The sequence below is a fragment of the Cucurbita pepo genome, chromosome 13 (genome assembly GCF_057944985.1).
Source record: "Cucurbita pepo subsp. pepo isolate OVF chromosome 13, ASM5794498v1, whole genome shotgun sequence".
In the NCBI taxonomy this organism is placed as follows: domain Eukaryota; kingdom Viridiplantae; phylum Streptophyta; class Magnoliopsida; order Cucurbitales; family Cucurbitaceae; genus Cucurbita; species Cucurbita pepo.
Genome location: NC_141810.1, coordinates 4241374 through 4264923, shown reverse-complemented (window position 1 = coordinate 4264923; position 23550 = coordinate 4241374). Strand labels below are relative to the sequence as shown.

General features: G+C 34.9%; 1 non-coding gene and 1 pseudogene across 1 annotated transcript; one reads left to right on the top strand and one right to left on the bottom strand.

Annotated features, from left to right (window-relative positions):
• Positions 1-20187: 20187 nt before the first annotated feature.
• Positions 20188-20260, top strand: TRNAF-AAA (transfer RNA phenylalanine (anticodon AAA)). The gene has a single exon. It is a non-coding gene; the product is annotated as a tRNA-Phe (tRNA).
• A 627-nt stretch (positions 20261-20887) lies between these two features.
• On the bottom strand, positions 20888-23050 carry LOC147789679 (putative polygalacturonase; annotated as a pseudogene).
• Positions 23051-23550: the final 500 nt, after the last annotated feature.

Sequence of the window (23550 nt, the reverse complement as noted above, 5' to 3'; positions counted from 1 at the left end):
CAAACCTAAACACAATACTGGTAATTGATGATTTAAGGTTTGTTTTAACTGAGGAGTGTCCTCCAAACCCCAGCTCAAATGCAAACCGAACAGTTCGGGATGCGTATGACAGATGGATAAAGGCAAATGACAAAGCCCGAGTGTACATTCTAGCCAGCATATCTAATGTTTTGGCTAAGAAACACGATATTATGGGTACTGCTAAAGTGATTATGGAATCTCTAAAAGGGATGTTTGGACAACCGTCCTTCTCCCTTAGACATGAAGCCATAAAATACATTTATAACTGCCGTATGAAAGAAGGGACCTCAGTTAGAGAACATGTCCTGGACATGATGGCCCATTTCAATGTGGCAAAAGAAAATGAAGTTGTCATTGATGAGAAGAGTCAAGTCAGTTTTATCATGATGTCTCTTCCGAAGAGCTTCTTCCAGTTCCGCACAAATGTGGTAATGAACAAAATAGAATATAACTTGACTGCTCTTCTCAATGAGCTACAGACTTATCAGTCCCTCTTAACGAACAAGGGACAAACAGGAGAAGCAAATGTTGCTATCTCCAAGAAATTACTACGAGGATCGTCCTCCAAAAATAAGTCTGGACCTTCAACTTCTAAAAGTGTTTTGATGAAGAAGAAGGGTAAAGGGAAAAATAACATTCCTACTAACCGCAAACACAAGGTTCAAAAAGTAGATAAAGGAAAATGTTTCCATTGCAACGAAAACAAGCACTAGAAGAGAAACTGCCCAAAATACCTTGCAGAGAAGAAAGCCGAAAAGACACAACAAGGTAAATATGATTTACTCGTTGTAGAAATATGTTTAGTAGAGTATGACAACTCAACTTGGATACTAGATTCAGGGGCTACTAATCATATTTGTTCTCTTTACCAGGAAACTAGCTCCTGGAGAATGCTTGCGGACGGTGAGATAACACTCAGGGTTGGAACAGGAGAGGTTGTCTCAGCAAGATCAGTAGAAATATTAAAGTTGTTTTTTGGAGATAGATTCATTATATTAGATAATGTACTTTTTGTTCCTGAAATGAAAAGAAATCTAATATCTATCTCTTGTTTATTAGAACAATTGTATAAAGTATCTTTTGAAATGTCCATTTGCAAAACAGGTATTCATATTTGTTCTGCAAAACTAGAAAACAACTTATATATGTTAAAACCGAGCGAAACAAAAGCTATTTTAAATTTCGAGATGTTTAAAACAGCTTAAACTCAAAATAAACGACAAAAGATTTCTCCTAATACCTATCTTTGGCACTTAAGACTAGGCCACATTAATCTCAATAGGATTGAGAGATTGATTAAAAGAGGACTTCTAAATGAGTTAGAAGACAACTCTTTACCTCCATGTGAGTCTTGTCTTGAGGGTAAAATGATTAAACGATCGTTTTCCGAAAAAGGTTATAGAGCCAAAGAAACCTTAGAACTCGTGCATACAGATCTATGTGGTCCAATGAATGTCAAAGCACGAGGAGGGTATGAATATTTCATCAGTTTTATTGATGATTATTCAAGGTATGGCTATCTTTACCTAATGCGTCAAAGTTCGAAGCTCTTGAAAAATTCAGAGAGTATAAGACTGAGGTTGAGAATCTATTAGGTAAAACTATTAAAACACTTTGATCAGATCGAGGAGGAGAGTACATGGACTTAAGATTTCAGGACTATATGATAGAACAAAGAATAAGGTCTCAACTCTCAGCCCCTAGTATGCCTCAACAAAATGGTGTATCAGAAAGGAGAAATAGAACATTGTTAGACATGGTTCGGTCTATGATGAGTTTCGCTCAATTACCCGATCCGTTTTGGGATATGCAGTGGAGACTGCTACATACATTTTGAACATGGTTCCTACTAAGAGTGTTTTAGAAACACCTTATGAGTTATGGAAAGGGCGTAAATGTAGTTTACGTCACTTATGAATTTGGAGATGTCCAGCACACAACTTGCTTGTAATGATTATATCAATGGACATAACTTGTCGTGGCAAAAGAATGCAACTCTAGGTCTATAGTGAAGTGACCTATAGTTAATGAATGAAAATTGATTAATTAAAGATTTTAATTAATTAATTTTATATCATTGGAGCTTATAACTTGTAGGTCTATAAGGTCCATTTGCTAGCTCACAGTAACGCTAAAAGGTTCAATCTATTTGAAAGAAAATTTGGAGGGTTCAAATTGATATTTAATATATTAAATATAAATGACAAAATAAATTTAATTTGAAATGTTAAATTAATATTTAATATATTAGATATATTAAATAAATAAATATATATTTTTAATTTGAAATGTTCAAATTAATATTTAATATATTAGATAGGATAAATATAAATGAAGAACCGGATAAATTTAATTTGAAATTTTAAATTAAAATATTTAATATATAAATATATTAAATAAATAGATAAAATATATTTAATTTAAATGGTTCAAATTAATATTTAATATATTAGATATATTAAAAGAAAAATATATTTATTGTATTTGATACCATTAAATATTAAATTAATTAATGTATATTAAATAAAATTATATTTGAAATTTGAATGAGATTCAACTCAGCTAAATATGTTAAATATGTTAGGATATCCTATAATATTTAAATATGACTTTTATAAGATATTATATCTTAATATATTAGATATATTATTTGGCAAAGATTTGCCAAAAGTCCATATAAATAGGACCCTCGGGCAAAAAATGTACTAATTTCTTCCAAGAATGAAATTAATCTCTTGAGAATTCTCGAAACTCTTTCTTCTTCTCCAATCCCTTTAGGATTTTCTTTCAAGAGGCTCCCACAACCCTTGGCGGCCATGTGTTTAAGTCATACTCCAATGAAGATCTTATAGAATGTTAAAGTGGTTGGAATAAAGATCTTGTGGAATGTTGAAGAACTTCAGCATCCTTAGAATAGTCCTAAGGAGTCTTGCAAGCTAAGGTTTTTATAAAGGTAGAGTTCTTACTCTTTTATTTATTTTGTTTTAATTCTCAATAAAAAATCATAACGATTCCCAATGCTTTCGTTACGTAGATGAAAAGTTCATTCCCTTTAATTAGTATGATCTCAAACCCAAATTTGACGGAAAGATCTCAAACCCAAATTTTTCATAGGGAAAGATCTCAAACCCAAATTTTTCATATGGAAAGATCTCAAATCCAAATTTTTCATCTAGAAAGATCTCAAATCCAAATTTTTCATATGGAAAGATCTAAACCCCTATTTAACCTAGGGAAAGATCTCAAACCCTAATTTTTTTTCCACAAGGAAAGATCTCAATCCCAAATTTTACCTAGGGAAAGATCTAGGGAAAGATCTAAAACCCTAATTTTACCGAGGGAAAGATCTCAAACCCTAATTTTAGCGAGGGAAAGATCTAAACCCTCATTTTACCGAAGGAAAGATCTCAAACCCTAATTTTACCGAGGAAAGATTTCAAACCCTAATTTTACCGAGGGAAAGATCTCAAATCCTAATTTTACCGAGGGAAAGATCTCAACCTTAATTTTATCGAGGGAAAGATCTTGAACCCTAATTTTACCGAGGAAAAGATTTCAAACCCTAATTTTACCTAGGGAAAGATCTCAACCCCTAATTTTACCTAGGGAAAGATCTCAAACCCTAATTTTTTTTCCACAAGGAAAGATCTCAAACCCAAATTTTTCATAGGGAAAGATCTCAAACCAAAATTTTACCTAGGGAAAGATCTAGGGAAAGATCTCAAACCCTAATTTTACCGAAGGAAAGATCTCAAACCCTAATTTTACCTAGGGAAAGATCTCAAACCCTAATTTTACGTAGGGAAAGATCTCAAGCCCTAATTTTACCTAGGGAAAGATCTCAAACCCTAATTTTACCTAGGGAAAGATCTCAAGCCCTAATTTTACCTAGGGAAAGATCTCAAGCCCTAATTTTACCTAGGGAAAGATCTCAAGCCCTAATTTTACCTAGGGAAAGATCTCAAACCCTAATTTTACCTAGGGAAAGATCTCAAACCCTAATTTTACCTAGGGAAAGATCTCAAACCCTAATTTTACCGAGGGAAAGATCTCAAACCCTAATTTTACCGAGGGAAAGATCTCAAACCCAAATTTTGTTGGATCGATATGACAACCCTAGAGGGGGGTGAATAGGGTTTCAACAATGTAATTATTCAATTTTTTTTTTTTTTTTTTTAATAACAATCAAACTTGATACCATGCAATAAAACTGAACAATAATTTAGAACTTAAATAGGAAAAGGGTTAGAAAATATAACACCGTAGTTTTATAGTGGTTCGGTCAAACTCGACCTACTCTACTCCCCAAGCGCCTCTTGGGAATTTGAATAAAACTTTATGACTCTTTCCTTGGATCAGAGCCAAACCGCTACACTGCTCTTTTTACGAGTGCAAGAGCAAACTCAATCCTTTTCACGGCTTAGGATCAAACCGGTACACTGCTCTTTTTACAAGTTCAAGAGTAAACTCAATCCTTTCCACGGCTTAGGATTAAACCGGTACAATTGTCTGAAATCTTACAAAAACACACAATACTCTGAAGTAATAGACATCTCTCTCAGGAATAAGATAAAAAAAAAGAATTGGAAACTTTGGAGAGAGCAATAATGGAGGCTTTTAAAAAAAATTTAGATCGAGGAAACAAATGTTCTGTGTTTTGTGTTGTGAAAAAATACGAAGAGGTGATGAGTTTAAATACCGATCAAGTTGTAAAAATAGAAATTGATACGGACCACTAAAACGTGAACCGAAACGTGGACCACGAAAAATAATATTTATTTATTTTTAAATTTATCGTAAAAAATTATAGACATGTTTCATTTAAATTTAAATAAATAAATAAATAAATAAATAAATATATATATATATATATATATATATATATATAGATATATATTATTTTAAATAAATATTAAAAACATTTTAAATTCATTTTTATTATATATATATAAATATATAAATATATATATATATATAACATATTTAAATGTAATAATATAAAAACAATGTTAATGAACCACTTTAAAAATAATTAAAAGTTTTATAAACGTAAATGAAATCCTTATAACTGAAATGATTTTGTAATTCAAATAATTATCTTTATGAAAACTAAATGAAATTATTATAATTTCTTTTCATTTAAAAGTAATAACTCGTTTTCATAAATGAAATGATTATAATCTTTTTTATTTAAAAGTAACAACTAGTTTTCATAAATGTAAATAAAATCTTTATAATTTCTTTCCATTTAAAAGTGATCGAAAACTTTTATAAATGTTATTGAAATAATTTTATAATTTAAATACTCCTCTTTTAATTTAAAAGTAACGGAAAACTTTTACATCATTGTTACTCTACCAAATTTGTAAATGTTATACTTCGATTGGTCTATGATGTCAATTTTGCCGCTTGGTCCATGATGTCAATTTTGTCACCATATCATCACGTCAGGTATCTTGTTTTGAATTTGATTGGTCCATGATGTCAATTTTGCCTCCACATCATCACGTCAGGTATCTTGTTTTGACTGAAACTTCTTCGTTTTATCTCTAATTTGAGTGAACCAAAAAAGACGTTGAAATCGTTATATTCCCAATCTTACACTAAGGACAAAATACTAAGAATTGTTAATAAATGAAGATAGGTTTGTTATCGTCAAAACATCAATTAATTAATTTGAGATTAACGCGAAAAAGCCAACAAGTTATACCTAAAGAAAGATCTCAAACCCTAACTTTACCTTCATTTTACGTAGGGAAAGATCTCAACCCTATTTTTACCTAGGGAAAGATCTCAAATTTTACTTGAGGAAATATCTCAAACCCTAATTTACCTGGGAAATATATCAAACCCTAATTTTACCGGGGAAAGATCTCAAACCCTAATTTTAGCTAGGGAAAGATCTCAACCCTAAATTTTAGCTAGGGAAATATCTCAAATCCGAATTTTACCTCGGAAAGATCTCCAACCCTAATTTTACTTAGGGAAAGATCTCAACCCTAAATTTTAGCTAGGGAAAGATCTCAACCCCTAAATTTTAGTAGGGAAAGATCTCAAACCCAAATTTTACTAGGGAAAGATCTCAAACCCTAACTTTAATTTTACCTTCATTTTACCTCGGAAAGATCTCAAACCCTAATTTTGAAGGGAAAGATCTCAAACCCTAATTTTACCTAGGGAAAGATCTCAAACGAGGAAAGATCTCAAACCCTAACTTTAATTTTACCTTCATTTTACCTCGGAAAGATCTCAAACCCTAATTTTGAAGGGAAAGATCTCAAACCCTAATTTTACCTAGGGAAAGATCTCAAACGAGGAAAGATCTCAAACCCTAACTTTAATTTTACCTTCATTTTACGTGGGGAAAGATCTCAAACCCTAATTTTTACCTAAGGAAAGATCTCAAACCCTAATTTTATCTGGGGAAAGATCTCAAACCCTAATTTTACCTCGGGAAAGATCTCAAACGCTAATTTACCTCGGGAAAGATCTCAAACCCTAACTTTACCTTGGGAAAGATCTCAACCCTAATTTTACCTTCATTTTATCTCGAGAAAGATCTCAAACCATCATTTTACCTAGGGAAAGATCTCAAACCCTAATTTTACCTAGGGAAAGATCTTCAACCCTAATTTTACCTAGGAAGAAATCTCAAACCCTGATTTTTACCTTGGGAAAGATCTCAAACACGAATTTTTTCCTAGGGAAAGATCTCAACCCCTAATTTTTGCTTAGGGAAAGATCTCAAACCCTAATTTTTGCCTAAGGAAAGATCTCAAACCCTAATTTTTGCTTGGGGAAAGATTTGAAACCCTAATTTTACCGGGAAAGATCTCAAACCCTAATTTTACCTAGGGAAGGATCTCAAACCCTAATTTTACCTACAAACAAAGAATAATAGGAATAAGTATAAAAATACTCAGTAAGCAACTTGTTTGTAAACTATCTTTGAAATATCTCATATTCAGTGTTTCTTATGCCAAGTGCTCATTTAGGGTTCTAGAGTTAGCCGTTTCCATAGCTTGAGTTTTCTCTAGCCTATAAGCTCTTAAGGTTTATATACCTTACTTACTCCTAGTCCGAGGGTGCAAGTCACCCATTAGGGTTTGTTCCAGTTTCTAGGTGTATTTAGCCTCTCATTTCCTACTCTCTATGGTCCATCTAGTCATCGCGCTTCCTATGCATAAGTCGGGTGCCCTCATTTGTTGTGCTCTAGGGTGAGTCTAAAAGGTAGGAGCCGCCACTCACTACAGGTAACCTATTAGTCTCCCTATAACTCCACATGTGTCTACTATTGAACGCTAGCCAGAAGCTCAACCGATGGTGCCTAATAAGCTCCTTATTCTCATGTAGTTTTAGGCTCTTAGATGGTACAAGGTAGTCTCTCCACTAAGCACAACTAGAGCTCTCTCAATAATACCCAACAATGTGACACAGGCCTTAAGCGGGTGATGTCATATTCCTACAAAGTAGACTATCACATGTTGAGGCGATGCCACAATTAGGGACTGCGCTCTAACCATCCACACGTAAACCTAGTTGACTCATATCGTCATAACAGAATATAAATGTGACTCAAGGACAAAGGAAACACAAATCATAGGCTTACGCTCACTAGAACATTACGCATATCCTCTTGGACACATAACATATGTGTCCATATATAAATTAGAACATAAATAGATATTCCAACCTCCTAACATGCTCCTAGGAAATACAAATAACATTAAATCACTATAATCATGGATATCAAGCAGAGTACATTAGGCCACATCATGCCAGAGTCCTAGCAGCCCTAAAACGTGCAATATAGCTAAACCATTTAAATATTCAAATTCTTAGGCCGAGATACCCATTTTCATGCTCAAATTGGTCATAAAACATGCTAACAGTCCTTATGCCCAAGTCCTAGTCAAAAGTATTTTTTGTTGGAAGCTTGGGTGATTACCTACTTGGTCGGTCAGCTTCTTGAGTTTCTTGAGCTTGGGGATGGTTTAGACTTTTCAAAAATTATAAATTCTTCAAATTTCTCAAATAGGTCATAGATGGAGGGAAAAATATATGAGAATAATGAAAATCAAGATGAAAATTGGGTTAAAAATGGTTAAACTATAAAGAAAACAGGAACCAGTTCGATTTGACAGGTTCAATTGAACTATTCGTCTGCTATGGTTGAAATAAGGAGAAGATTGAGTCGACTGCATTTTTGTATCTCGCGTAATGTCTAATACATTCGGTTTTGAAGATATATGGCACACTGGATTACAAACTTTGGAAACCTTACTGAATTATATAAAATTACGGATCTCTGTAGCTTTTTTGGTTTGAAACCAAGCTCCAAATATCATGTGTGGATTGCTGAAACTATTTCTCGTGTGTGCAATAAAATGTTGTTGTTCTTTCTCCATTTTGGTCATGTGACAGTGGTTCCAGTTCTATTTCAACGGTCATTACATTAATGTTATATTTCTGGAACGAAACATCTTTTGTAAGGGTGAGGAAACTTCTTCCTAGCATACGCATTTTAAAGCCTTGAGGGGAAGTCCGAAGGCTAGCGGTGGATTTGGGCCGTTACATTAATGTTATATTTCTGCAATATAAAATGTGGAGTGGACTTTGGTTTATTTATATACCGTGGGGATAAACGATGCATTCTTGGTACAAGAAGCAAACTCTTGTAAGTGAGCTGTGCAAATTGAAAAATTTCTTGAGGAATGGCAGAATCTTTGCATTTCTTGAAGAATGATGTTCGGATTTCTAAAGGTGAAAGTCTCAATTGAGATCTTGATTTCATCCTTCCTCACAAATTTGATTTTTACATAATAATTCAGGGGTATTTATAGTCTCCCATAATTCAGGGGTATTTATAGTCTCCCCACAAAAGAATCTTTACACAATAATGATCCTTCCTCAATCGAATCAATTTGTAACATATGAAAGGATGGTTAAACCGAGCCTATCCAATTTTGTAAATGAAGAATGAATGGTTGTTAAATCTTTTTTGCCTTGGATCGTGTAATAGATCTAGTTAGAAAATTTGGAACACCGTGATCCTTATTAATTTGGACCAACCCAACTGATGATTCCACACAATGCTTTCTTCATTTTTCGAGTCAGAAGCAGAACTACAGGGTTGTTTGTGCTATTCTGTCCTCGGGGGACTCCACCAAGAGGGGAGAGAGATAGTCCTTTTATAAGCCTATCAGTACAATGTATTTCCTTAATTTTCCTATCTAATTTTTGTCCCCCATTTAACTTTTCTTATGGTTAGGTTGAAATGTGGTGAATTCTTACGGCTTCTTTTTGGACATGTAAATGGGAGGGGAAGGCCTCCTCTAGCAACCATACATGAAGACATAAGGCAGCTTCTGGGAGAGAAATCAGCCTCCTTGATATGGGCAGCCAGCCAACTCGGCTACATGCTTGATCCAGAGCAGAGATTTGTTGGAAAAAAGGGATATAGGAATAGATAAAAGAGATGAAAGCTGCCGTGCTTTATTATTGTCTACTGACTTAATACTCAAAGATTACACAATTCCAGTATTTATAGCTTATACATTGGACCAGAAATAGTAAATCATCGAAATCTAGAAAAATTCAAATCTATTAACAATCTCCTAAAATCTTAGTAGTTTGAATATTTGAATCATATCTCAACTACTTTGAATCATATCTTCATTTTGAATACTTTGAATCATATCTCAACACTCCCCCTTGATTCAAAGTTGCAGATGTCAACTACAGAGCTTTTCTTTTGACAAGGCCTTCGTAAGTATGTCTGCTTTAACCCGTACAATGTCTGTCTCAGCTTGTATACCTTTGTTTCTTTGTCTTCCCCTATGAATCCCTCTGGCGGTGTTACATAAACCTCTTCTTGTAAATCTCCATAAAACTTTTCGTTTGGTAGGTCAACCATATCCCATGTTCCATCTTTCTTAACGGACTGCATCTCTACTGCCATGGCTTCCTTCCCGTCTTCTTTTTCAGTTGCTTCTTCATATTTCATAGGGTCTGAAATAGTAAGAGCAAACTGACATGATGCATATATGTCAGCTAAAGATTTATACTTCCTTGGAGGTGTCTCATCCGAAAGTTCTTCAAGAGAAGAATTACTGTTCAGTGATGCTGAAGATGATGAATTTGACACACTTTGTGTTGCAGTGGATGCACTAGGAGATGCACTGGAGTTGACCCTTGTCTCTTCATTTGGGGAAACTTCAACTGTAATCTTTTGCTGCTCCTGTTCTTTACTCCAATCCCAACTCACGTTTTCATTAAATATTACATCCCTTCTAACTAAAATCTTTTCACTAACGGGGTTGTATAATTTATATGCCTTTGATTGAGTACAATAGCCAATGAAAATGCATTTTTCAAATTTTTCATCAAGCTTTTGACGAGTTTGAGGATGTTTCAAAGCATAAGCAACACAACCAAAGATTCGTAAATGACTTACAGATGGTTTCCTTCCATGCCATGCTTCATAAGGAGTTCGATTCATAACCGCCTTTGTTGGTGAGATGTTTAATAGATAAACAGATGTTGATACGGCTTCTGCCCAAAATTGGTTTGGAAGTCTCCTTGCTTGTAACATACTTCTTGCTATCTCCACAATAGTTCGATTTTTTCGTTCAGCGATTCCATTTTGTTCTGGAGTGTAGGGAGCTGTTAATTCCCTTTGGATGCCCTCTTCTTCACAAAATAGATTGAACTCTTTAGATATGAACTCGCCATCTCTGTCTGTGCGAAGAACTTTAATGTGACAGCCACTTTGATTCTCTACCATAGCTTTAAAAATCTGGAACTTCTGAAAAGTTTCTGACTTATGTTGTAGGAAGTAAACCCAGCTCATGCGACTATAGTCATCAATGAATAGTAAAAAATATATACTCCCACCCAAGGACTTCGTTTGCATTGGCCCACATAAATCAACATGAATTAGTTCTAGATAATGTGAAGCTCGTTTAGCTTTTCCAACAGGAAAGGACTTCCTAGTCTGCTTGCCATAAATGCATCCTTCACATAAATTAGTTGAGTCAATTCTTGGTAATCCAAAAACCATACCTTTATCCCTGAGTATTTTCAGGCCGTTCATATGAAGATGTCCATATCTGAGATGCCATAATGTTGAGTCATCTTTCATGCTAGCAGTAAGAGCAAAATTCTCCATGTTAGAAACATCAAGGGGAAACATCTTATTTGAAGTCATGGCAATTTGAACTTTATGGCCTGATTTCGTATGTGTAATGACACATGTGTTATCATCCAATAGAACTGAGTGTCCTCTGGTCACCAATTGTCCAACACTCAATAAATTGTACCCTAAATCAGGTACAAATTGAACATTATCTAATTGTTTTATCTTACCATGACTAGTTTCCACTTTCACCGTACCTTTTCCTTCAACTTGCATCTCTTTTGTATTTCCAAGTTGCACATTAATCTTTTGCGTCTCATCAAGCTCTTTGAATAAGGATTTGGTGCCTGTCATATGGTTCGAGCATCCGCTATCAACAAACCATAAGTCACCTTTTTTCGAATTAGTATCCATGCACGCCACAAACAGCTTTTCTTCTTCTTCTTCATTCTCTGCTGCAAAATTCATTCGTTGATTTTTATACCAACAATCAGATTTTGTGTGCCCATACCTTCTACAATGGTAACATTGTATGACATTCCTTTGTTCATTGAATTGTCTCTGTCCATCACTTCTCCATCTACCCCTGTTATCACGACCACCATGGAAGCTGCGAAATCCTCCTCTTCCACGACTTCTACCTCCTAAATGAATATTTTCTCTTTCGTTGTTAGTTGTCTCCTTCACTTGTAGTGCCTTTTTTTCGTTCCTTTCTGATGCTCTATTGATTCTTGCCTCATGAGCCTGAAGCGAGCCCATCAGTTCATCAACGGAGAGTATGGATAGATCCTTAGCTTCTTCTATGGCGGCCACCACATGGTCAAACTTTGGAGTCAAGCTTCTCAACACCTTTGCAACAATTGTTTCGTTTGAAATTTTCTCTCCATAGGTACGCATCTGACTGACTATTGCCATTGATCTTGACAAAAAATCAGCAACTGATTCGCCATTCGTCATGAGTAGAGTTTCAAAATCACGTCTTAGAGATTGCAATTTCACTGTCATGACCTTTGAATCTCCTAGAAACTCCTTCTGTAGAATTGACCATGCCTGCTTTGATGTGGTTGCTGCTGCAATTCGTGAAAAGATAGTCTCATGAACTGCTTGCTGAATAATGAATAGAGCCTTGGCATCGTTTTTCTTGGTTTCTCTTAGTCTCTCATTTTCTTCTATTGTGGGTTCTAATAGATCAACAAACCCGTGCTCCACCAAGTCCCATAGCTCCTGCGATCTTAGCAAGGTCTTCATCTTGATGCTCCACCACTCATATTTCTCACCATTAAAGATTGGTAACAACGGTGCAGAGGAAGAAAAACCAGCTACTGCCATTTTTGTTTTGTGAAAGAAAATAATCACTCGCCCTCTTGTCGAACGAACTTGGCTCTGATACCAAAATTGTTGGAAAAAAGGGATATAGGAATAGATAAAAGAGATGAAAGCTGCAGTGCTTTATTATTGTCTACTGACTTAATACTCAAAGGTTACACAATTCCAGTATTTATAGCTTATACATTGGACCAGAAATAGTAAATCATCCAAATCTAGAAAAATTCAAATCTACTAACAATCTCCTAAAACCTTGGTAGTTTGAATATTTGAATCATATCTCAGCTACTTTGAATCATATCTTCATTTTGAATACTTTGAATCAAATCTCAACAAGATTAACAGCGCTGCACATCCAAGCTCGTCGTGTTCTCGAGTCGCCGGACTTGTATTAAATCTAAAAATGGTATAGTTTCTTTAAATTCTGGCAGTGAATCAATAGACAAAGAGATGGAATTGACATAACACAAAAATTGCTAACACTTATCTAAGTTTAGAATTGAATCGATATGGAATTGACTGTTTAGAGTAAAAGTATTGAATTCTGGGGTGGATTTAGAATGTGGTGGGAAAGGAGATGAGTTTAGAATATGGTGTGCTTGGTCAAGTGTGAAGAACAAAACAGGAGCAGCATCTCTTCGTCGAAGGAGCCGTCCCTGTCTGAGGGAACATACTGTTTGGTTGGAAAAGAGAAAACTGTGTTATAGTCACAGTCGATGTTGGATTTTGGTGTTCACATGAAAGTTCAAGAACATTATTAATAAACTAGGCATGTGCTGCTAAACTTTATGAAAAATTCATCATTACTCCACACAAAATTGTTTAATCCATTGCTGGATGAACGGTCTAATCAGTAGAATAGTTCTAAAATTGTTTCTAAACTTGTGATTCGAATCACCTCACAAGATAGTTCTAGCATGCAAATCTAAACATAAGAAATGAAAAAGAATGGTGCATAGCCACAGGAAGCCTGAAAGCCTTTTATGATATATAACTGCCTCGCGTATAGACAACCTTTCTAAATTTGAGACAATTGGGTAGAATTTTAGTATATTATAACGATTCATTTTTTTGAGGTTTTAAATCACAAACTATTACCATTAGAGGGTTTTGAAAGATATGGTATCATTTGAAAATAAAATAAAGGGAGGAGTTTGGCGACATTAAAATTAAATACAAGTAAAAGATCTTAAAGCAAACTTAAAACTTATAATTACAAAGATAACGACCTTACAAAAAATCAAATTATTTGAAACTCGAATACAATGAAAATGATTTCCGACTTAGAATTAGTGCTCCCTTTGTATCTGCACAGGTTTGGTATGCTCCGTGCCATTCGCCTCCTAATTCTTGCTCAATCAATTAAAGTAACAAGAATGAGTATAAATAAAAATTTAGTAACCCAATCAAGAGATTTATAAAGTTGATATTGGGGAGAAGAGAACCCGCTCTCGAGATCAGAGGGAACACTCATGTAATAGCCCAAGTCCACCGCTGGTAGATATTGTCCTCTTTGGACTTTTACTTGTGGACTTTCCCTCAAGGTCTTAAAACGTGTCTGCTAAGGAGAGGTTTTCACATTGGGAATGCTTCGTTCCCCTCTCCAACCGATGTGGGATCTCACAATTTAGGTCAGTTCCTACGACTTTCAGAGCCAAATTCCTTATTTATAGTGAATGGAATTTAATGATTCCTGTTCCCGCTTCGTATGAGCAAGTATGAAAGTTATGAGGTGAATTAAAAGCATCGAGCCACAATTTGGATGAGGTATTACGATCATGGTCAAAGTTTTATAGGTATATATGAAGATGGACTACGGTATGAGATTGTCAAGATGTCTTAAATTTAAGAAACCATGATTTAAAATGGACTTTGGTGGAGATTCACAATGATTACAAAGGTGTGACATTGTCTCTAAATCAACTAGAAGTTTCGTGGTAATCTTCCTTATACCCCTACACGAATGCATTGCAAAATCTCAATATAAACCCACTTTTGTCAAAAATTAATGATGAATTTTTCGAGATGTCAAGCTGTTTCAAAGTTATTATCATAACTAAGATTTCAAGACTCCAATTTTAAGTTGGATTTTTAAGTATCCCAAGTTTTATTAAAGGTAAGAATATTCACTAGGGTTATATAATATCAATTTTAGAGGAGAATTTTGTTAAGCTCCTTTCTTGGTGTTACAAAGGAGTTTCAAGTATTTAAGGTTTTTCAACATTAGTGTCACATGAATGTTGATTTCAATAAAGCGCGTAAGTTAGGAACGTACTAAATAGATTATGTTGCTCATGAAATTTTAGGAGAAGACTCAATATGACATGATAAGGTTATGTATGAAATTTGGGGATCATTAGATTATGATAAGAGGATAAACCAAGGATAGGTGTAAAATGACTAAAATGTCCCTGTATCGTTGGCTTATGACCAAGGCGACCTCTAAATGACATGAAATTTGATGAAAAGCCTTATTTCATGGTTTAAAGTGATTATACAAAGTTACAAGCTCATTGAAATATGACGAGGATTTAAACAAATATTTGGGGTGGTAGATGACCAAAATATTCTTATGAGAATTCTAACACCTTCAAGACTTTAAAAGACTCAAAATACTAAGCAAATTTAAAATAGACTGATATACAATATTAAGGGTAAGTATGAAATATCATTATGACAACTTTGGGATATGAACTAAGAGGAAAAATACGTAAATACCCCTCAAGACACCTAATAAGAAATAAGGTTTTTATGAATACCAAGTGACAACATGCTTATGAAAGATATATACATGCAAAGAAAAGTTTATGACTCATATGGATTAGGGTGTACTTGCTAAGATTTTTTCCTTAGTTGTGCTTCAAGACTTAACAAAGAACTTTCAAAATGAGAACTTGAGATGTTCTAAAGACTTCCCGATGAGCAGTGAAACATTGCTTTATGACACAGATTTTGTCGTAGGGAATGCAAGAAACCTTCGACGTAGGTACTCAAACTATGTTGCAAGGAACACATGAAGCCTTGGACTTAGGTTCGCAAATTGTATCGCACGGAACACATGAATCCTTGGATGCAAGTATTAGACTATGTTGCAGGGAACACATGAAGCCTCGAGCATAGGTCAGGATTGAGTTGTTCACTGAGCATAGGACCCACAAGACGCTCAGGGGGAAAGTCTAAGGAATAATAACTCAAAACTCTAGACCAAGATCTTCACGGCAAAACTAGGTACCAAACAAGGGGTCACCTTATAAAAATGTGTAAAAAGAAGAAAGCCAGCCACCTTGAGGGAAGTGGGAAAGTTGGGAATTAAGGTTTAATTAAGTATTCGAGGTTTTCTAGCATTAATATGAACACCTTAACATTTTATATTGAGCGCATTAACTTTGATTGGAGGGTATGATCCGACCATGCGGATAATTATTGAATATAAGGAAGTAATTAAGATATGCTTGAATGTAGTCTCGATAAACGACATACTAAGGTTCGGATGAACGACAAGCTAAGTCCATGCTTCATCCGACCTTTCAATATTGTAGGTTGGATTAGACCAATGATATATTGCCTTGGCACAGTCCCTCTGCAATATATGACATATCATGTATCCATGCTTCACAAATACTTGATTGACTTGACGCATATTCTTGAACACGAACCCCTTTAGATAGACAACCCAAGTTATTCCAAGATCAGAACACTTTCGAGGACAAAAGTTTGTTTGAGATGTATATGATAGTAACACCAATAAACAAGAAAGTAATTGATGTCCCATCTCTCCACGTACTTCTCACACTTTCTCCCCAAAAATAGGTCAGTCACCCGTGTGTCAGAGTTACAACAAAAAGAAACAAGAAACATAAAAACAAAAACTATATATTTACTTGGAGGATAGAGAAAAAACGAAAATGGCCTTCAAATTTAGGGATAGATGTGGCAGATTTAACTGATATAGATGTTGGAGATTGTTAAGTAAGTTCTATCTTAGACCTTCTTCCACTGTCATCCTAATTTCATTTTAAAAAATTATATTTTACATATATATATATATATAAATAAATAATTGCGACAAAATTAGTGGATATAGATATATATATATTTATATATGTATGTATGAGATCTTCACTAATTTTGTCGCAATTATTTAGCTTTAAGTTAAAACTTAAACGCTAAATTTTATATGAGTTCTAGAAAATTAGATATGGTTAAACCGTTTTCTTAAATTGTCTAGGATCTACGCCCCATGAAATAATATTGACATATATTTTTTTTTAATCTAAGTCTTACCACCAAACACAATTGAGAAACAGTGAAAGCATGAACTTCGATTTTAACCGAGGCAATTAAATGAGTATTCAAAATAGGTGAAACCTTTACATAAGTGAGAATGAATTTGAAGGACGAAAACAAGCAAATTTGGAACAAGATATAACTTTGGCTAAGGCCAACCAAGATATAACTTTGTATGACGACACGTGCCTAGTGCCCTTGCACGTGTCATTTATGTTTTATGTTAAATGATGATGTAATGATGTTGTATTATGATGTGATGATGTTATATGTAATGTAATGTAATGTAATTATGTTATATGATAATGTGATGATGTTATATGTAATGTAATTATGTTATATGATGATATCATGATGTTATATGATAATATGATGACGTGTGTGATGATGAGATGACGTTATATGATGATATGATGATGTTATATGATGATGTACATGATATGATGACATGATGATGATGATGCATGTTCCTCCTTTCCGTAACTCAAAATGAAATTCGATTCCCTAATTCAAGACCCAATCAGTAGACACCACATTCGGAGTCGAAGGGTTATCATATCAAGATTTAACGATTAGTTTTCATTACTCTACTAAATTCTTGAAACGAAACCTAGACGCAAGGATGTATAGCATTTTACAGAACCCCAACGATGCTTAGAATCAAGCAAATATAAAGAGGCTTGCTTTTTTTTTTTCTTCATATGATGATGAGATGACTTAAGATGAAGTGCATGTATTAAATAAATGTCATGATACATTATGATGGTCTTTTTTAAGACACAACCCTAATTGATGTTAATGACGATGAACGTATGAAGGTCAATGCATGCATGTTACCTAGGGTAATGTGTGAATGATGTATAAGGTTGTGTCATAAGAATGATTTAAAGATGAAACTATAGGGACCTCATGCATACTGTGTGTTCATATACATCGGATTACTTTCCCATTTATGATGATGAGTACGGACACATACAATATGATGATGATGATGAGCATCATGTCTCGCATGATACTCGAAAGTTTGCTAACCTCCGGACATTCGGCTACGGACAACTAGCCTAACTATGATGGAACTAGGGGATGAGAATCGCATGGGGACTCATGCTCGCACGTGTGAGTTATATGTAAAGAAATACTACACATCCAATTTTTTCCGGACAGAAGGCCACCTCTATGATGGTTTTAACGATAGGTCCCAAATCATAAGTTGCATGTGTTTGCATTTCCTGACCCCAATAGTGGGGTAACTTACCGAGTATTTCTTAAAATACACAAGTTGTGTGCTAATTCTATTTCAGATAAAGATAAGGCACCCCTGTACGGTTGACGACGATATCACATGTAAAGACCATGACACTTGCATATGATAAGTGGTATTTCATTTCTTAGATTTTAGATTAGTGTAGGGTGTTTTTACCTTTAATGTTTATTTTTTTTTAATATTTCGTTATGTTGTTTTAAATATGGTTTCGAACATGTAAGTCCATAACAATGTTTTATGATGAAGTTTTAAATGTTTATTTCCGCACAAGAGAGTATGTTATGATGACGGTAACAACTTTAGGTTAGTAGTAATATAGGGCTGTTACACTCCATCATATACCATAGGAAGACTTTTTAGCAGGGCACCTAACTTTCTCATGAGAGCTCACATTTTGCAAGGACCTGAATTCAAAAGAAATGTCGAAGTCCTGTTCATTACTTAAAAAAGATTGATGTCTTTCTCAACACACTACTTATCGAAACTACACTACAACACCAAAATGTTAGCACTTTGGCACATTTCTAGAGCTGGTTCATTTCTCGAATGGTGTTGGTAGTGTGTAGGTCTCGACATTCAAGGATTGAGAGCACATTAAGCCAAGAAGGAAAACAAATCAGGCTTGATCTTCATCACATCTTCCATTCAAACTCTTTGTAAACTTGCTGGAATTTCACCGTTTTACATGCTTTCAAGTACTAAACTTTCTTGTTTGCACACTTGTAAGCTAGCCCAACATCCAAAATGTCACAACGGTAGATTTTTATAAACCTAAAATCGTTACCGTATATGTAATGTAACCATTTTGTGCGGAAATAATCATTTGAAATATATTCATAAAACATTGTCATAGACTTAATGTTTAATAAAAAGTCTTTAAAACAAAACAATTGAAAATTAAAACACCAACAAAGCTTGATAACTCTTAATCATTTCCTCTATTTTCTTATTCTATCATGATTAGGATGTTGATTTCTATGTTGAAATCGGTTTGTATGGAGAGATAAGCCTTATAGGGGAGGCGGAAGAGTTTTATGCCGTTTAAGTATGTTTGCGGAGTGATTTTAGTTTATTAAAGAGTTGTCACTAATGATTTACATGTTTCCTTAGTTGGCCACTTTACATGCTTAGTTGTTCTCTTATTGTTCTCTTGATGGAAAGAAGAGGGGAGCAAGAAAATTATCTTTAATACTATAGTTCCATTGCGAGGATATTTAAACATAGTCGAAGGGTTATCAATAAATTTTTTTCCCCTCTTATAAAAGATTACAAAACTATTATGGAAGTAATCACCCTACATGACCGTTGAATGTGCGTTGTGGGTTTGCAAATAAGTTAAAATGAGCTAAAAGCCACCACAAAATTCAACAACCTGTCTATTTTATTAGTTCTAGTCAAAACTTCCTTAATTTTTCTAGCTGTTCTTCGTTGTTCGAGAACAATTGATACTCTCAATCAAATTATTTTAATTAGTTTAAGTTCACCCCATCCATTTGAATAAGACCAAAAACTCACTTCATTTCCAGCAAGGAAAAGAACAAAAAAAATAGGCTCTCTATCGAAACGACAATATACTTATTATTTACTATTTGTGATATTGTATATTTTCATGTATTCTTGTGAATTTTACACCATTTTTCTCTATACATTCACGAGTCATCAGTCACTACCATGCTACAACCTTACTTGAAAATCATTTGAAAATAGGGTAAGTACGAAAAAACTCGTTAACTCCCCTAGTGTGGTTCGACAAGCAAACCATCGTATAGTTTCATCAAACAAAATGAAAGAACCTTGGTGGTTGATTACTCATAACACATAGCATGTAATCTACTCACCTAGAATAGCTTTCAGCATCCAATGCACACAACGTGTAACCCTTACCACGTTTATAAATTTCATCAATCACCCATGTCACCAATGGTGGCTGGTTACCCGATACACAAAGGGTGTAACCTTTATCACATTTATTTCATTCAAAAATCATAACATGCACAAATGCGATACCAAAGTAATTATTTTCGTAATCAATAGGCATGACAACAAACAACAACATCCATATAACAATCCATATAATAACAATCAATCTAAGCCGCACAAGACATAACAACTCTAAACTTCGTTGGGCTTTATCACTTACCGTTCTCTTATGGTGGGGATAGCTCAGTTGGGAGAGCGTTAGACTAAAGATCTAAAGGTCACGTGTTTGATTCACGTTCACCGCATTTGAACCGGAGTCTTAATTAGACTATTTCATCTATTAATGAGTGAATATTTATTTGCGATTTAAACTTTGATAGAAAGTTACACATATTAATTTTGATTGTAATCAATTGTCAAGTTAAGTATAACTCAACTAATTAGCGGTGATTAAATAGAAGAGATAGCTCTACTTATGCATTTTTATTATGTTAAAATAGCGGGGATAGCTTAGTTGGGAGAGCGTTAGACTGAAGATTTGAAGGTGTTATGTGTTTGATCCATGTTCACCGCAATGGTGTCGAGAGTCCTAACTTGACTGTGCAATCTCGGGAATGTTTCATTTGTGAAATATTTCGTAATGATTTAAACTTTGTAGCGGGGATAATTCTACTTATGCATTTTTACATTAGCAAATAGCAGGGATAGCTCAGTTGGGAGAGCGTCAGACTGAAGATTTGAAGGTCACGTGTTTGATCCATGTTCACTATGGTAATCATACCATATAAAAACTTCATGGTGGATCCATACATATTTGGATATATAAGAATTGTTTTTATTCTCTTTTTTTCAATTTTAGATTATTATTTTGATGGTTTTGAGTTACAATTAGTTATTGTTTAGTGATATATTACAAATCTAGTTGAAATAGGTTAGTTTCAAATTTAAAAACTTCTCATTTTATCTATATGTTCATTAAATTTTTCATTATCATTTATTCCACAGAATTAAAAAAAAAAAAAAAACAAAGTCTTTACGAGAAGGTAGGAATTTCAACCGAGCATGACTTCAACTGAACATTCTCAATCGGCAGCTGATCCTCGGGAAAGTCACATCCACCGCTTTTCGCTGCCTTAGCCAGCGGAGCACATGGCGGTGGATCCACATCGCTACTAAATCCCTCAATGTTCGTACAGTTCCACTGCAACTTTTTAGGCGTCGCCGACAATCCAATCTTCACATTTGAAACACAAATATCCGTGAATGGATCTCCTGAAATCCCGGCAAAATTTGCCGACATATTAACATTCTCGGCCACCACGTCTCTGTAATTAATGTTCTTAATCAATGGCAATGCCGAGGGATCGAACTTGTCATCCGCATGCGATTTGTAGTCTCCAGTTATCCAAAAGACGTATTTCATCGTGGATAGAAACATTCTTCGAACGAAAATGTCCTTGACGAAACCGCCTAGTCCGCGAGCGGTTTTGATTCTGACGAAAGACTGTGTGTGATTGCTGTAACATTTTCGATCCTGACGTTGCGGATTCCGCCGGACATTTCGCTGCCAAGGGCAATACCTGCAGAATCTGGTGAGATGCAAGTGAGGCGGCGAATGACGAGGTCCTCGGTCGGCATTCCGAACTTGATACCGTATTGGTCCCATCCGCTCTTGATGGCGATGCAATCGTCACCGGAGACAATGTAGCAGTCTTCGATTCGAGTGTTGGAACAAGAATCTGATAAATTGAACAGAGATTTAGGGAGAGGGATTGAGGAAGAAAAGAACCCTAAGGTTTTAAAGGAGAAGAAGAAGGGAACCTGGATTGATTCCGTCGGTGTTGGGTACGGTGACTGGAGCCAAGATGGTGAGCCCTTGGATAATCACGTTTCTGCATTTTCACCCATATTATGATATATAATTAAAAATTCTTTTTGGTCGGGAGGAATTTGAATGACATACTTTTTTCAAAGCATAATCCTAAAATACAAGGATAATGGGACGGAAGCGAAATAGCCAAACCTGCTATAAATCGGATGGACGAACCAAGAAGGTGAGTTGATCAAAGTGAGATTCGAGATCTGGATTTGATCAGAGTACATGATCTCGATCACATATGGCCGTGTTACCTTGAGCTCCCCTTTCTTAAACTTTTCCCACCAAGAAGATCCTTGCCCGTCGATTGTACCGTTGTTACCTACACCATGTCACCGACCCAACTTTATTTTCTATAAAAGTTCTTTTTATGTTTTCAGTTACCTTAGTTCTTTTTTATTTAATTCTGATAGCACGGAAGCGTGTTATAATTTTGCAATCCATTTAAAAAAAATTAGAATGTTAAAAGGTAAGAAAAAATAATCACCCGTGATAACCACATCGGTGAGATTAGTTCCAAAGATGAGGCTGCTGTACCGTCCACCAGGAGCATCTCTTCCCCTCCCATAAGATGGGAGAACTTTCACGAGTGGCCATTCTGATTCATTCTGCACCATTAAATTAAATTATGAGGAACAAATCCAACTCATTTATTTTGGATTAAAGATTAAAATTCAAATCACCACTCCCAAAGGTGTTAGGTTTATAAAAATAAAATACTCGATAGGTCGAACCTGGGATGCAAGAATTTTAGCTTCTTTATCGATAAAAAGTGTGAAATGGCTAGTCAGATTAAAACTTCCGGTCAGCCATTTTCCCGGCGGCACGACCAATTGAGCTCCGCCATCTGCCGCCATTGTGCTGAGATGTTCAATCGCTTTTCGGAACGCGTGAGTATTTGAAGTTACTCCGTCGCCGACGCCGCCAAACTCCGTTTACAACGCTGAGTGTTTCCGACAATTGATCGCCTGAAATTCCAGGGAGTTCGAACTTAGACGCGGATTCATAGCGTCCACGGTGGCTAAGCTCACCAATGCCAGTACGATCACGACCGAGATTCTCGCTGCTGTAACCTACCGAAAAAAATCAAAGATGATTCAATCTCTTTTTGTTGGTTACATTTTCGAATTTGATCGAGAATAGTAAGGATCCACGGGAAAAAAAGTTCTTCAATAAACCATTCGGGGTTTTGAACAAAAACCCACAATCATTTGAAGTGATTCCAAACAAAAACCAATGAAAGTAGAAGAACAAGCGAGGCCTACAAGATCAATGGAAAGAAAACAAAGAAAAAGAAAATGAAATTCAAAGAGAAAGAAGAAGAAATATTATATTGAGTTTTGTGGGTTTTGGAGGAAGATCCATGATGAATTTTGTTTGCGAGTTTATGATTTTTAGATTGGGGGACAAAGGATTTTATAGGATAATTTAGGAATCAAAAATAGGAAAGAGATTTATTACTATTATTGTTATTATTTCAAGGGTTAAATTTTGGGTTGTAAATGAAATGGTTGGATTTACATAGAATATTAGCACAACCAGACTGTTTAGAAAAATATAACCTGTAGTGGGAACTTTTTAAATTTGGCATCTTGTTTTTGTTGTTTGTTTTTTAAAAATTATTTTATGTGTATTAGAGTGTTAAAATAGTTACTCCAAGAACCACGTCATCTAAATGGGTATTTAAAAACAAATTATCAATTAATTTTTATTAAATTA